This window comes from Hemitrygon akajei, chromosome 10, assembly GCF_048418815.1.
Source record: "Hemitrygon akajei chromosome 10, sHemAka1.3, whole genome shotgun sequence".
In the NCBI taxonomy this organism is placed as follows: domain Eukaryota; kingdom Metazoa; phylum Chordata; class Chondrichthyes; order Myliobatiformes; family Dasyatidae; genus Hemitrygon; species Hemitrygon akajei.
In genome coordinates, this window is record NC_133133.1 from 124,470,490 (window position 1) to 124,483,201 (window position 12,712).

The window sequence follows — 12,712 nt, forward strand, 5'->3', positions numbered from 1 at the left end:
TGGGTGGAAAGCAACTGTGCCCCTGTTCTTGATTAGAGTTCTGGTACTGCTGCCAAACCGCACATGTGTGTGCATTTATTTCGTGTGGGATCTGTTGCCATGGCTTCCAGAGAAAAGGAAGAAATGGACTGTTTCCAGCTCTGGTGATAATTCTCCCCTCCACAATATGCCCATTATATTTCACTATGGATGACTGCAATGGGCAATCGCATTATATCTTTAAATTGTTGCAGACAGATTGTCGAAACACTCGCATAAAGATTTTGTATTGGTTCTGATACTTAACAGACAGCCCAAATTACAGGGAACTGATACCTCAGACAAATACGTTGATTCCAAGAACCAAATGTGCAGAGTTAAAGCAAGCAGTTACCCTCAACGAGGTTGTGCTGCATATAAGATATTGTGAAGTTTTACTAACTGTACTCATTAATTCTTTAAGTAAAATGTTCATAATGCTGGAGGAACTCAGCAGGTCAGGCAACCTCTGTAGAAAGGAATAAATAGTCATCATTTTAGGCCGAGATGAAGGGTCTTCATGAAGGGTCTCAGAATCAGCTTGATTTGCTGAGTTCCTCTAGCATTTTGTGTGTGTTGCTCTGGAATTCCAGCATCTGCAGAATCTGGTGTGTTTAGTTTTTTAAGTAGGTAGTCAGTGTTTCTACAAATATCTAGATTAGCTATAATATTGAAATGGATCATTATGATAACTCACCCCCTTATCTCCTGGTAGGAAATAAATTCTCTTTGCATCCTTTACAAACATGAAAACAGTTTGTGTCTGATCATCCACAAAGTATAAATCCATGTCTAATTCAGCTCCATGTAGCAGAGATTTTATGTCTCAACCAACTCTTGTTTATGGAACCTACTTCTGCTTGACTGAGATTTCTCTGCTTCAGACAAAAGTTTACTGGTTTCCTGCCTCTATGTTCTTTATAATATTGTATAACCCCAAGTCCCCCTCGGTCTTCTCTGTTTCAGACAAAAGAAAGCTAGTCCACCCAATCTCCTCTCACACTGAGGTATTCCATCTGACAGAGTCACAGTGAGTCTGCTCCGCACTTTCTCCAGTGTAGCCATGCCAACATGACCAAAGATGTACACAGAATCGAATGTAGAACATAGAAAAGGAAAAATAGAATGGATTGTTGTACTGCTAACAGACTTTTGGCGTATGATGTTGTACTGATCTTTTAACCTACTGCAAGGTCAATCTAACCATTCCCCCACATGGCTCTGCATTTTCTTTCTATGTGACTATACAAGAGTCTCTTAAATGTCCCTAATATATATGCCTCCAACTCCACCCTAGCAGTGTGTTCTATGCACTTACGACTCCCTGAATGATCAAAACTACCTCTGATACCCCCCACCCATGAAACTTTCCTCCACTCACTCTAGAAAGCATCTCCTCTGGTAGTAGCCATTGCAACCTTGGGAGGAAGGTATTAGTTATCCTTACTCTCTCATAATTTTATACACATCTATTAAATCACCTTTTATCCCCCCTCACTCAAAAGAGAAATGCCTTAGCTTGCTCATCTTTCCCTCATAAGACAAGCTATCTAATCCAGGCAGCATAGTGATAAATTTCCTCTGAACTCCCTCTAAAAATTCTACATCATTCCCATAATGAGGCAGACAGAACTGAACGCAATACTCCAAACGTGATCTAACCAGAGTTTGATAGAGCTACACCATTAAACCAAGGACGACTTGGATGCGAAAGGCAGTTTCCAAGAGCAAACAGCTTTAACCACTTTGTGTCCAGATATAATTGTATGGTCTGATACCAGTAGAGAAGTGGTTATTGGTGAACTCACAGTCCCCTGGGAAGACAACATCGATGAAGCCCATGAGCACAAGTTAACCAAGTATGCAGAATTAAGATCAGAGTGCAGAGACAGAGGGTGGAAGGTCTCATGGATCCAATCAAAGTAGGGTGCCGTGGCTTTATTGCGTTCACTTTCCAGAAGTGGCTGCATGACCTTGGCTTCACTAGAAGAGAGATCAAGTGAACCAGCAGGGCTGTAGCTGAGGCAGCAGAGACAGGATCATCATGGGTGTGGACTAAATACGTCCAGAGGGGCAGATAGTCGGACAGTGTATCCATCTTTTGCAAATTCTTCAGTAGCTGCATAGATACCTGAAGAGTAGACTATCTGGTGGATGGAAGTGACCAACAACTCTGATAGAGGCAGATGCCAAGTTGTTAAGCTCACCAGTGGGAGGTGGTGCTTTAGCACTGCTGGCCCACCACCTCGAGGGAGTCTTGATCATAAGCGGGCCGAAACTCCTGAAGACAGGTGGCAGATCAACTGATGATCCCACTGATGATAGCACAGGACAGTTAACATCTTAGTCCACGTGTATTTTCAATTCAATTCTCATGGCTCTTGAACTTAACCTCCTGACTAATGAAGACCAACACACCATGCACCTTCTTAAAAACACTATCAACAAGACAGCAGCTATACTTTATTAGGAGTTTGAAGAGATTTGGCATGTCAACAAATACATTCAAAGCATTCAAATACATTCTACTGCACAGGACCAAAAGAAGCTGCAGAAGATTGTAAATCAAGTCAGCTCCATCTTGGGCACTAGACTATAAAGTATCCAGGGCAATTTTAGTGAACAGTGTCTCAGAAAGCCAGCATCCATTATTAAGGACCTCCAGCACCCAGGGCATGCCCTTTTCTCACTGTTAACATCAGTTAGGAGATACAGAAGCCTGAAGGCACACACTCAGTGATTCAGGAACAGCTTCTTCCCCTCTGCCATCCGATTTCCTAAATGGACATTGAAGCTTTGGACACTACCTCACTTTTTCTAATATACAGTATTTGTTTTTGTACATTTTTAATAAAATCTATTCAATATACATAATTGATTTACTTGCTTATTTATTATTATATTTTATTTTATTTATTATTTTTCTCTCTCTCTGCTAGATTATGTATTGCATTGAACTGCTGCTGCTAATTTAACAAATTTAATGTCACATGCCGGTGATAATAAACCCGATTCTGATTCTGATTCTGAAATTGCGCGGCAACTTTGAAATGATTATTTCTGAGGTGGGTATCTTTGATTATGCTGGCTGCTTGACTTCCCAAAGTCCAAGACTTTGCACTTACCAGGATAAGATTCCACCTGTATGTTCTCTGTCCATCACTCATTTATCTATCGATTTAGACAAACTTTTTCAATATCTTCAACACTTCCAATTCTGTGCCATCTGCAAAAAATAATCATATCACATATTTTTTCTTCCGAGTCATTAAGCTATTGTTAGGTGAGATATTTCCAAAAGGCTCTATACATTGAGGGGATGACCAGGGAGGAATTAAAAACCAGAACAATTTCGATAGACAAGTTTACATATTATTATTTATCTATAACTGTAACACTGTAATAGAACTATGACAAGTATCTTGTTGAAAAATATTGAATATCGAATGGCCTAGATAGAGTAGACATGAAGAGGACATTTCCTAGTGTAGGACCAGAAGGCACAGCCTCAGAATACAAGGACAGCTCTTTATAACAGGGGTTCCCAACCTGGGGCCCACAGACCCCTTTAGTGGTAGGGGTCCATGGCATAAAAAAGGATGGGAACCCCTGCTTTTAAACAACAATGAGGAGGAATTACTTCAGCCAGACTGTGATGAATCTGTGGAATTCATTACCACATACAGCTGTGGAGGCCAAATCATTGGATATATTTAAAGCAGGAATTTAATAGGTTCTTGATTAGTAAGGGGTTGAGAGAGATAATCTATCAGCCATGACAGAATGCTGGAGGAAACTTAGTAGGCCAAATGGCCTAATTCAGCTCCGGTGTTTTATGGTCTTATTTTGCATTCTGTTATTGATTTCTCTTGTGCTAGCTCAATGCACTGATGTGATGAAATGATTTGTATGGATGGCATGCAAGTAAAGTTTTTTTACTGTGCCTCAGTACATATAGCAGTAATAAACCAATTTACCATGTTTGCCAATCTCAACCTATGCACAGTTATTCAGCAGTGCGGGACCATGTTGCATTTTCTGCAAATTGGTGTTTCTCTCAGAAGTTTGTTCTTCAGCCTCCCTCTCCAGCACAGTCAGTGCTAAGTTACCATGCCTAAAATCACAAAGCAGGATACTAAAACGAAATGAATAAACACCATAAGACATTAAGACTATAAGACATAGGAGCAGAATTAGGCCATTCAATCATGGCTGATCCTTCTTTTTCCTCCTCAGCCTCACTCCCCAGCCTTCTCCCCATAACCTTTGATGCTGTGACCAGTCAAGAACCTATAAATCTCCACCTTAAATACAACCAATGACCTGGCCTTCACAGCTGCCTGTGGTAACAAATTCCACAAATTCACCACCCTTTGGCTAAAGAAATTTCTCTGCATCTCTGTTTTGAAAGGGTGCCCCTCTATCCTGAGTCTGTGCCCTCTTGTCCTAGACTCCCCCACCATAGGAAACATACTTTCCACATCTACTCATCTAGGCCTTTTAAATTCCAGCGAGTACAGGGCCAGAGCCATCAAATGTTCCTCATATGATAACCCTTTCATATCCATAATCATCCTTGTAAACCCGCTCTGAACCCTCTCCAATGCCAGCACATCTTTCCTTAGATAAGGAACCCAAAACTGTTCACAGTACTCAAGGTGAGGCCTCACCAGTGCCTTATAAAGCCTCAGCATTACATCCCTATTCTTATATATTAGACCTCTTGAAATGAAAGCTAGCATTGCATTTGTCTTCCTCACCAACGGCTCAACCTGCAAGTTCACTTTTAGGGTGTTTTGCACAAGGACTCCCAATTCCCTTTGCATCTCATATTTTTTGATTTTCCCCCTGTTTAGAAACTAGTCTGCATGTCTATTTTATTTGTCACTCTCTTGCCCATTCTCCCAATCTGTCGAAGTCCTTCTGCAGCCTTCCCCTTTCCTCAACGGTACCGGCCCCTTCACCATCGGCAAACTTGGCAACAAAGACCTCTGTCTCATCATCTAAATCATTTATATACAGCAGAAAAAGAAACAGTCCCAACAGCGACCCCTGTGGAACACCACCAGTTACTGGCAGCCAACCAGAAAAGCATCCTTTTATTCTCACTCGCTGCCTCCTACTAATCAGCCAATGTTCTAGCTATGCTAGTAACTTCCCTATAATATGATGGGAACTTAACTTGATACATAGCCTCATCTGTGGCACCTTGTCAAAGGCTTTCTGAAAATCCAAATATACAACATCCACTGCATCCCTTTTATCTATCCTACTTGTAAATCTCCTCAAAGAAATCCATCAGGTTTGTCGGGCAAGATTTTCCCTTAAGGAAACCATTCTGACTTTGTCCTATCTTGTCCTGTGTCACCAAATACTTCATTACCTTATCCTTAACAATTGACTCCAACTGGTCTGTAATTTCCTTTCTGCTGCCTTCCTCCTTTCTTAAAGAGTGGAGTGGCATTTCCAATTTTCCAGTCTTCCGGAACCATGTCAGAGTCCAATGGTTCTTGAAAAATCATTACTAAACCCTTCATAATCTGTACCGCTACCTCTTTTAGAACACTAGATTTCAGTTCATTTGGTCTGGATGACTTATGGACCTTTAGGTCTTTCAGCTTTCTGAGCAACTTCTCCCTTGTAATAATATCTACACTCATTTCTCTTCCCTCACACCCTTCAACACCTGGCACACTGCTAGTGTCTTCCACAGGAAGACTGACGCAAAGTACTAATTTAGTTCATCCTCCATCTCCTTGTCCCCCTTTATTCTTTCCCTGGCCTCATTTTCCAGTGGTTCTATATCCATTATCTCTCTTTTATTTTTGCATACTTGAAGAAGTTTTTTCTATCCACCTTGATATTGTTTGCTAATTTGCTTTCATATTTCATCTTTTCCCTCCTAATGATGCCTTTAGTTGTTTTCTGTACATTTTAAAAGCTTCCCAATCCTCTATTATTTCCTGCTAATTTTTGCTTTGTTGTATGTCCTCTCTTTTGCTTTTACATTCACTTTGACTTCCCTTGTCAGGCACAGTTGTACTATTTTTGCCTTTTTAGTATTTCTTTGTTTTTGGACCTTCCTCATTTTCCTCAGAAACTCAAGCCCTTGCTGCCCTGCTGTCATCCTTGCTAGCATCTCCTTCCAATTTACTTTGGCCAACTCCTCTCTCATACCGCTGTAATTTCCTTTACTCCACTGAAATACTGCTACAGTGGACTTTGCTTTCTCCCTATCAAATTTCAAGTTGAACTCAATCATATTGTGATCACTGTCTCCTAAAGGTTACTTCACTAAGCTCCCTAATCGCCTCTGGTTCAGTACATAGCCCCCAATCTGGTATAGTTGATCGCATAGTAGGCTCAGTGACAAGCTGCTCTAAAAAGCCATCTCTTAAGCAGTCAACAAATCCACTGGCTTGAGATCCATTACCAACCTGATTTTCCCAATCTACCCGTATGTTAAAATCTCCCATGACTGTCATAGCATTGCCTTTTGACCCCGCCTTTTCTATTTCCTGTTGCAATCTGTGGTCCTTATCCCAGCTACTGTTGGGAGGCCTGTATGTAACTGCCAACAGGGTCCTTTTACCCTTGCAGTTTCTTAATCAACCCACAAGGATTCAACATCTTCCGGCCCTATATCACATCTTTGTAATGATTTGATCCCATTCTTTACCAGGAGAGCCACACTACCCCCTGTGCCTACCTTCCTATCCCTTCAATACAATGTGTAACCTTGGACATTCAACTTCCAACTACAAACATCCTTCAGCCATGATTCAGTGATGGCCACAACATCATACCTGACAATCTGTAGAAGTGCATCAGGATCATCCACCTTATTTCCTATACTCTATGCATTGAGACATAACATTTTTGCCACTCTTTTTGATTCTGCATCCATAATGCACTGATACTCACCCCGTTGGCTGCAATTTTGTCCTATCATCTGTCTGCCCTTCCTGACTGTCTGACTGATGCTATCTTTTTTTTAACCATCCATCCCATCCACAGTTCCATCACTCCAGTTCCTATCCCCCTGCCATATTAGTTCTAACAAACCTGCTCATGAGAATATTGGTCCCCTTGGGTTCAAGTGCAACATGTCCCTTTTGTACCTGACCCTGGCACCTGGGAGGCAACATACCTTTCATTCACGTCCACAAAATCTCCTGTCCATTCCCCTGACTATTGAGTTCCCTATCACTACAACTCCCCTCTTCTCCCTCTTTCCCTCGTGCAGCACAGACCCATGCTCAGAATCAGAATCAAGCCATTTGGCCCATTGAGTCTGCTCTGCCATTCCATCATGGCTGATTTATTATCCCTCTCAATCCCATTCTCCTGCCTTCATCCTGTAACCTTTAAATCTTTTACTAATCAAGAAGCTGTCAATCTTCGGTTTAAATATGCGAAATAATCCTACACAGCCATCTGTACCAACAAATTCCACAGTCACCACCCCGTGGCTGAAGAAATTCGTCCTTATTTCTGTTCTAAAGGGATGTCCTTCAATTCTGAGCCTGTGTCCTCTGATCCTAGCCTCCCCATTATTGGAAATATCCTCACCACAGCCACTCTATCCAGGACTTTCAATGTTTGACCGGTTTCAATGAGATCCCCTGCAGTTGGAGAATCAAGTGCTGAGGGGATGCCATTTCTCAGCCCTTGGTTGGCACATGCAAATTCAAAAATGTAACATATTTCTGCAATTCCTAACTCTGCAATGAAGATTAGCACAATGTTCTGAAAACCATTTCTCTTCCACTTCCCCTCTAATGTCAATTGTGCCAGGTCTATATACTTTATTCATTACAGGCAAATTATTTTACTAAGCAAACACAAGGAAATCTGCAGATGCTGGAAATTCAAACAACAACACACACAAAATGCTGGTGGAACACAGCAGGCCAGGCAGCATCTATAGGAGAAGTACTGTCAATGTTTCGGCCCGAGACATTCCTGACGAAGGGTCTCGGCCCGAAACGTCAACAGTACTTCTCCTATAGATGCTGCCCGGCCTGCTGTGTTCCACCAGCATTTTGTGTGTGAAGTTATTTTACTGTTGCTGCTCATCAGACTTTGTACATTACATGCCAAGTCCTGGTTTCCTAGGTAGTTTGTTTGGTATCAGATGTAACTGAACTGTATATACTTTTGAAGGCCAGTGAACAGCAAATTCCACCAGAGAACAGTTGAAATTTAAATTCACTGTTTATAATCAGGAAATTAAAAAACAGCACCTGTAAAAACAGCCGTGAAGCCTGTGATTTATTATGAATGCTCTGACAAACTTCTTCAGAAGTACAATGGAAAGCATTCTGCTTGTTTGGCATGGAGGCTCTAACGCACGTGAAAGTGAGAGGCTGCAGAGTAGTGGACTCAGCCTGGTTCATCACAGGGACAGCTCTCCCCAACATCAAGGACATCTACAAGAAAGACAACATCCATTGTCTGGGTCCCCCCATCATCTGGGCCACGGCCTCTTCTATTTGCTGCCATCAGACAGGAAGTACAGGAGCCTGAAGCTGCAATCTCAACTGTTCAACAACGGCATCCTTTTCGCTGCCATCAGGTTCCTGAATTGACATGAAAAACGCTAATTCAACGTCACAGTATTTTTCTCTGAAACTCTCCTAATGTTTGTTATTTTTGCTTATTGCATCATGTGAGTTTTGTATAATTTAGGTTACTTTAAGTTAATGTATGTACATTAGTCACATCTGCAGTGTATCGTGTTACTGCTGCAAAATGCTTGTTTTCATGGCGTTTACATCCTGGGCATGTCTACCCTTGACAATAAAGTTGAACTTGAATACACTTGACCTTGTACAACCAATGCTTAGGTGAAGCCTCTGTCTCGCAACATCAGTGACCTGGGTTCAATCTTGTCCTCAGGCACTATCTGTGTGGAGTGAGCACACTCTGCCTGTGACCCTAGCGGTATTCTCTGTGTGTTTTGCTTTCCTCCCAAGTCCCAAAGACATGCGTTGGTGGGTTAATTGGTTGTAGTGTGTAGGAGAGCGGTGGGAGAATCAGGACGGAAGGGTGGTGTGGTGGGGTGACGGTAGATGGGCATATGAGACTGTATATGCTGCAGAAAAAGAATTCATGGATTGCATGGGATTGAACAGATTACTGGCAGATCCGGTGAGTTGAATGGCCTATCTCATGAGAAACCTTTACACACTTCGTAAGGCAAGGGAAGCCTGCATCTGGAGCTAATCCAAAACTCACATTACACCAGATTGTTAACCTGTTACTGCCTCTGCTCTGATCCAGCAATAATGCCATTCATCAAAGCACTGACTGAAGGGTTCATCTTTACAGATGTTGAGAGAATAGGTAGAAAGCGCGCTTGCCAGCAACTTCCATTGTCAAAGATTAATTCCAGAGGTTAGGAGCTGAGCACTAAGTTCCTGCGGTAATATCCAGGAGATAAACCTTACTTTAGAATCACCTCATCATAGTTCAGTCAGAAGTAAATGAGCTGGTATAATAATCTGCCTCATGTGTGTTTAACAATTTACAAATCATATATTTATATTAAAGTGTTATATATTTCTATTAAAGTGTTGTCTGCTTAAGTTGTGTTGTATGAGGTCATTATAACTGCAGACCTGGAGATTGTTAACATGCTATACATGCATTAAACTGTTCTGATTTTGTGCTCACTCTGAAATCATTTCAGGTACAAGTGTGTTTGTCGTTCACAGTTTCATGTTTAGAAGGTGGTGGTGAAGCATTGCCGTTGAAAAACTGATCACCTTATAGTTATAGTGTTCTGGATTTCCAGTATTCAAACCCAGCAATGGTAGTACACAAGTACCTTGGCCTTCTCAATGGTGGAGGCCATTCAGCTGGAAGGGACTGATGAAGAAAATGTGAGGAGTCTGAATCAGCTTTATTGCCATGAGATCTGCTGTTTGCGACAGCAGTGCAGTTGAAGATATTAAACAATTACTCCGTTACAATGAAAGAAGTAAAAAGTGCAAAACCTGAATAGTGAGGTGGTGTTCATGGGTTCATATACCATTCAGAAGCTATTTCTAAAGTTTTGACTGTGGTTCTGCATGTTCCCCTGATGGTAGTAACAAGAAGAGGACATGTTGTAGGTGGTGAGTATCCTTAAAGATGGATGCTGCCTTCTAGAGGCACCAGCTTTTGAAGATACCCTCGACGGTGGGGAGGCCTGTGACCGTAATGCAGCTCGGTGTCTAGCACAATCTGAAGCCTCTTTCAATCCTGTGCATTGGAGCCTTCATACAAGGTGATGACGCAACCCTCCACATTACATCTTCAGAAATTTCCTAGAGTCCTAGTGACATACCAAATCTCCTCAAACAGCTAATGAAGTACAGCTTCTGGCATGCCTTCTTCATGATTTCATCCATGCATTGGGCCCAGGAAAGATGCTCTGGGATGTTGACACTCAGGAACTTAAGGATGCAGCTGCAAATGCTAGGGAGAAGATGTTCAGGAAGCTGAAAAGTCTGAAGGCAGATACAGGTAAATACAGACAGGTTTTTTGTCCTGAGGTTGGGTGAGACTAGAACTATAGGTCATAGGGTAAGGGTGAAAGGTGAAATATTCAAACAATAGGTGCATTTAATGTCAGTGAAATGTATACAATATACATCCTGAAATTGTTTTTCTTTGCAAACATCCACAAAAACAGAGGAGTGCCCCAAAGAATGAATGACAGTTAAATGTTAGAACCCCAAAGACCCCCCACCCCAGCTCCCCACTTGTATTTAAGGGGAAACCAAGGAGGAACTTCTTTCCTCACAGGGGGTGCGAGTGTGGAACAAGCACCAGTGGAGAAGGTGGATGCGGTTTCAATTGTAACATTTCAGAGAAGTTTGGGTAGGTAAATGGATGGCAGATGCATATTGGGCTATTGTTTGGGTTTGAGCAGAGGAGACTAAACAGGAAAAAACTGGGCCAGCATGGACAAGGTGGGCCAAAGGACTGCAATGCTCTATAACTGTGATTCTAAGAAGTTCACCAGGACATTGTCTGGATTATCAAGTATTGGCTATAAGGAGAAGTTGGACAAACTGGGGTTGTTTTGCCTGGAGTGTCGGAATCTGAGGAGAGACCTGAGTTTCATAAAATTATGAGAGAAATACATAACAAAGGGTAGATAGTCTAATTCTCGTTCCCAAGGTGGAAATGTTGTATACTAAATGTTTAAAGTGAGAAGGGAAAGCTCAAAGAAGGTTTTTGCACAGAGACTAGCGCATGGAGAGGAGCCTGGAATACAGGCGGTGGAAGCAGATCTGATGGGAACATTTACGAGGTAGTTGAACAGGCAGGGAATGGAGCAGCAGAGGCCCTGTGCAGGCAGGTGGGATTCATTTGCATTAGTACAATGGTCGGCACAGGAGGCTGTTCCTGTGTTGTACTGTTCTGTGTTCTATATTCTTCCAGACAGAGCTTGGCGAAAGGTCACCCTGAATGTCAAGAGTTATCAAGGGTTTGATAAAGACGAGAAGGTAATATATGACAGGTATAACTGCAAGCAGGTGAAGCCTTTCAGGAATATCAAATGTGTGGGGATGGTACTTACTAAAGAAATTAGAATGGCAAAGAGGGGCCTCAAAATATCGCTGACAGACAGGATTAAAGAAAATCCCAGGGCATTATTTATCAATGATAAGAGCTAAAGGGTAATCAGGGGAAATGTGGGGCCCATTAGGGACCAAGAAGGCAGTCCATGTGGGAGCCAGAGGATGGGGATGAGCTTTAAACTTCACTAAACAGTTGGAAAATTCTAGGCAAGCAGTGAAATTCGAGAAGACATTTAACTAAAAATGGAAGTCAGGCGTATTCGGAGTAGGACTATAACTAACATACATGGTGGGGATAAAGATGGATAAATCCCCACGAGATGTAATCACGTCAAGAGACTGCTGAGGCCCTGGCAAAGATATTAAAATCTTCATTGGCCATTGGTGAGGTGCCAGGCAACTGAAGGACAGCAAATGTGGTGGCTCCTTTATTTAAGACTGACAGCAGGAATATGTCTAACTCAATAGTAGGCGAGCTACTGGAAAAGTATATCTGAAGCACAGGAGTAATCTACACTTAGAAATCCTGTTGGACTAATTTGATTGGTGGGGCATAAGTGGAGTGTATTGGTGTGGGGCTTCTCCCCCCCCCCCATACCATAATGGGTATGTGGAAGACCAGAGATTACTGGATTAAAGTGGAAAGCGAGAGGCTGAGTGGAGATCTGAGGAAGAATTCTTTTCTCCAAGAAGGTGGTTTGGAATGCACTGCCTGAGAAGGTGAAGCGGACTGATACCCTCCACATTAAAAAGTACCTGGACAAGTACTTGTAGGCTACGTGCTGACAAGTGGAATTAATATTGAAAAGTATTTAATAGACCGCATATACATGCAGTAGTGGGCTGAAGGACATCTAGCATTTTGTTTCTATGACTGTTCAAATTAATTGTTAGAAAATGGAGGTTTTTCAAAATGACGCCATTTGTTGGTCAGTAGTAAGTGAAGTGGTCCCAGTTCTCCCAAATGCCCCATAGTAGTTTAATTTCCCACTGTAAGTGCCCTTGCCTAAGCTGACGAGCAGTTTGTAGCAGATTTATACAGATGTGCAGTGGAGAACATTCTGACTGGTTGCATCGCCCTCTGGCATGGGGGCTGCGATGCACAGGATGGAAAGAGG

General features: G+C 42.1%; 1 protein-coding gene and 1 long non-coding RNA gene across 4 annotated transcripts in view; one reads left to right on the forward strand and one right to left on the reverse strand.

Annotated features, from left to right (window-relative positions):
* The window catches only part of LOC140734642 (A disintegrin and metalloproteinase with thrombospondin motifs 20-like), a 536,409-nt gene that overhangs the window by 382,740 nt on the left and 140,957 nt on the right, over nt 1-12,712 (forward strand). The gene's annotated exons all lie outside the window — the stretch shown is intronic.
* The window catches only part of LOC140734643 (uncharacterized), an 84,368-nt gene that overhangs the window by 32,488 nt on the left and 39,168 nt on the right, over nt 1-12,712 (reverse strand). Inside the window, exons 4-5 of one of the 2 annotated variants that reach the window (XR_012100582.1) lie at nt 3,996-4,132; nt 3,144-3,244 (exon numbers count right to left, since the gene is read on the reverse strand). This is a non-coding gene — a long non-coding RNA (uncharacterized lncRNA). The remainder of the gene's footprint in view (nt 1-3,143; nt 3,245-3,995; nt 4,133-12,712) is intronic. The other variant, XR_012100581.1, reaches the window with a different exon arrangement.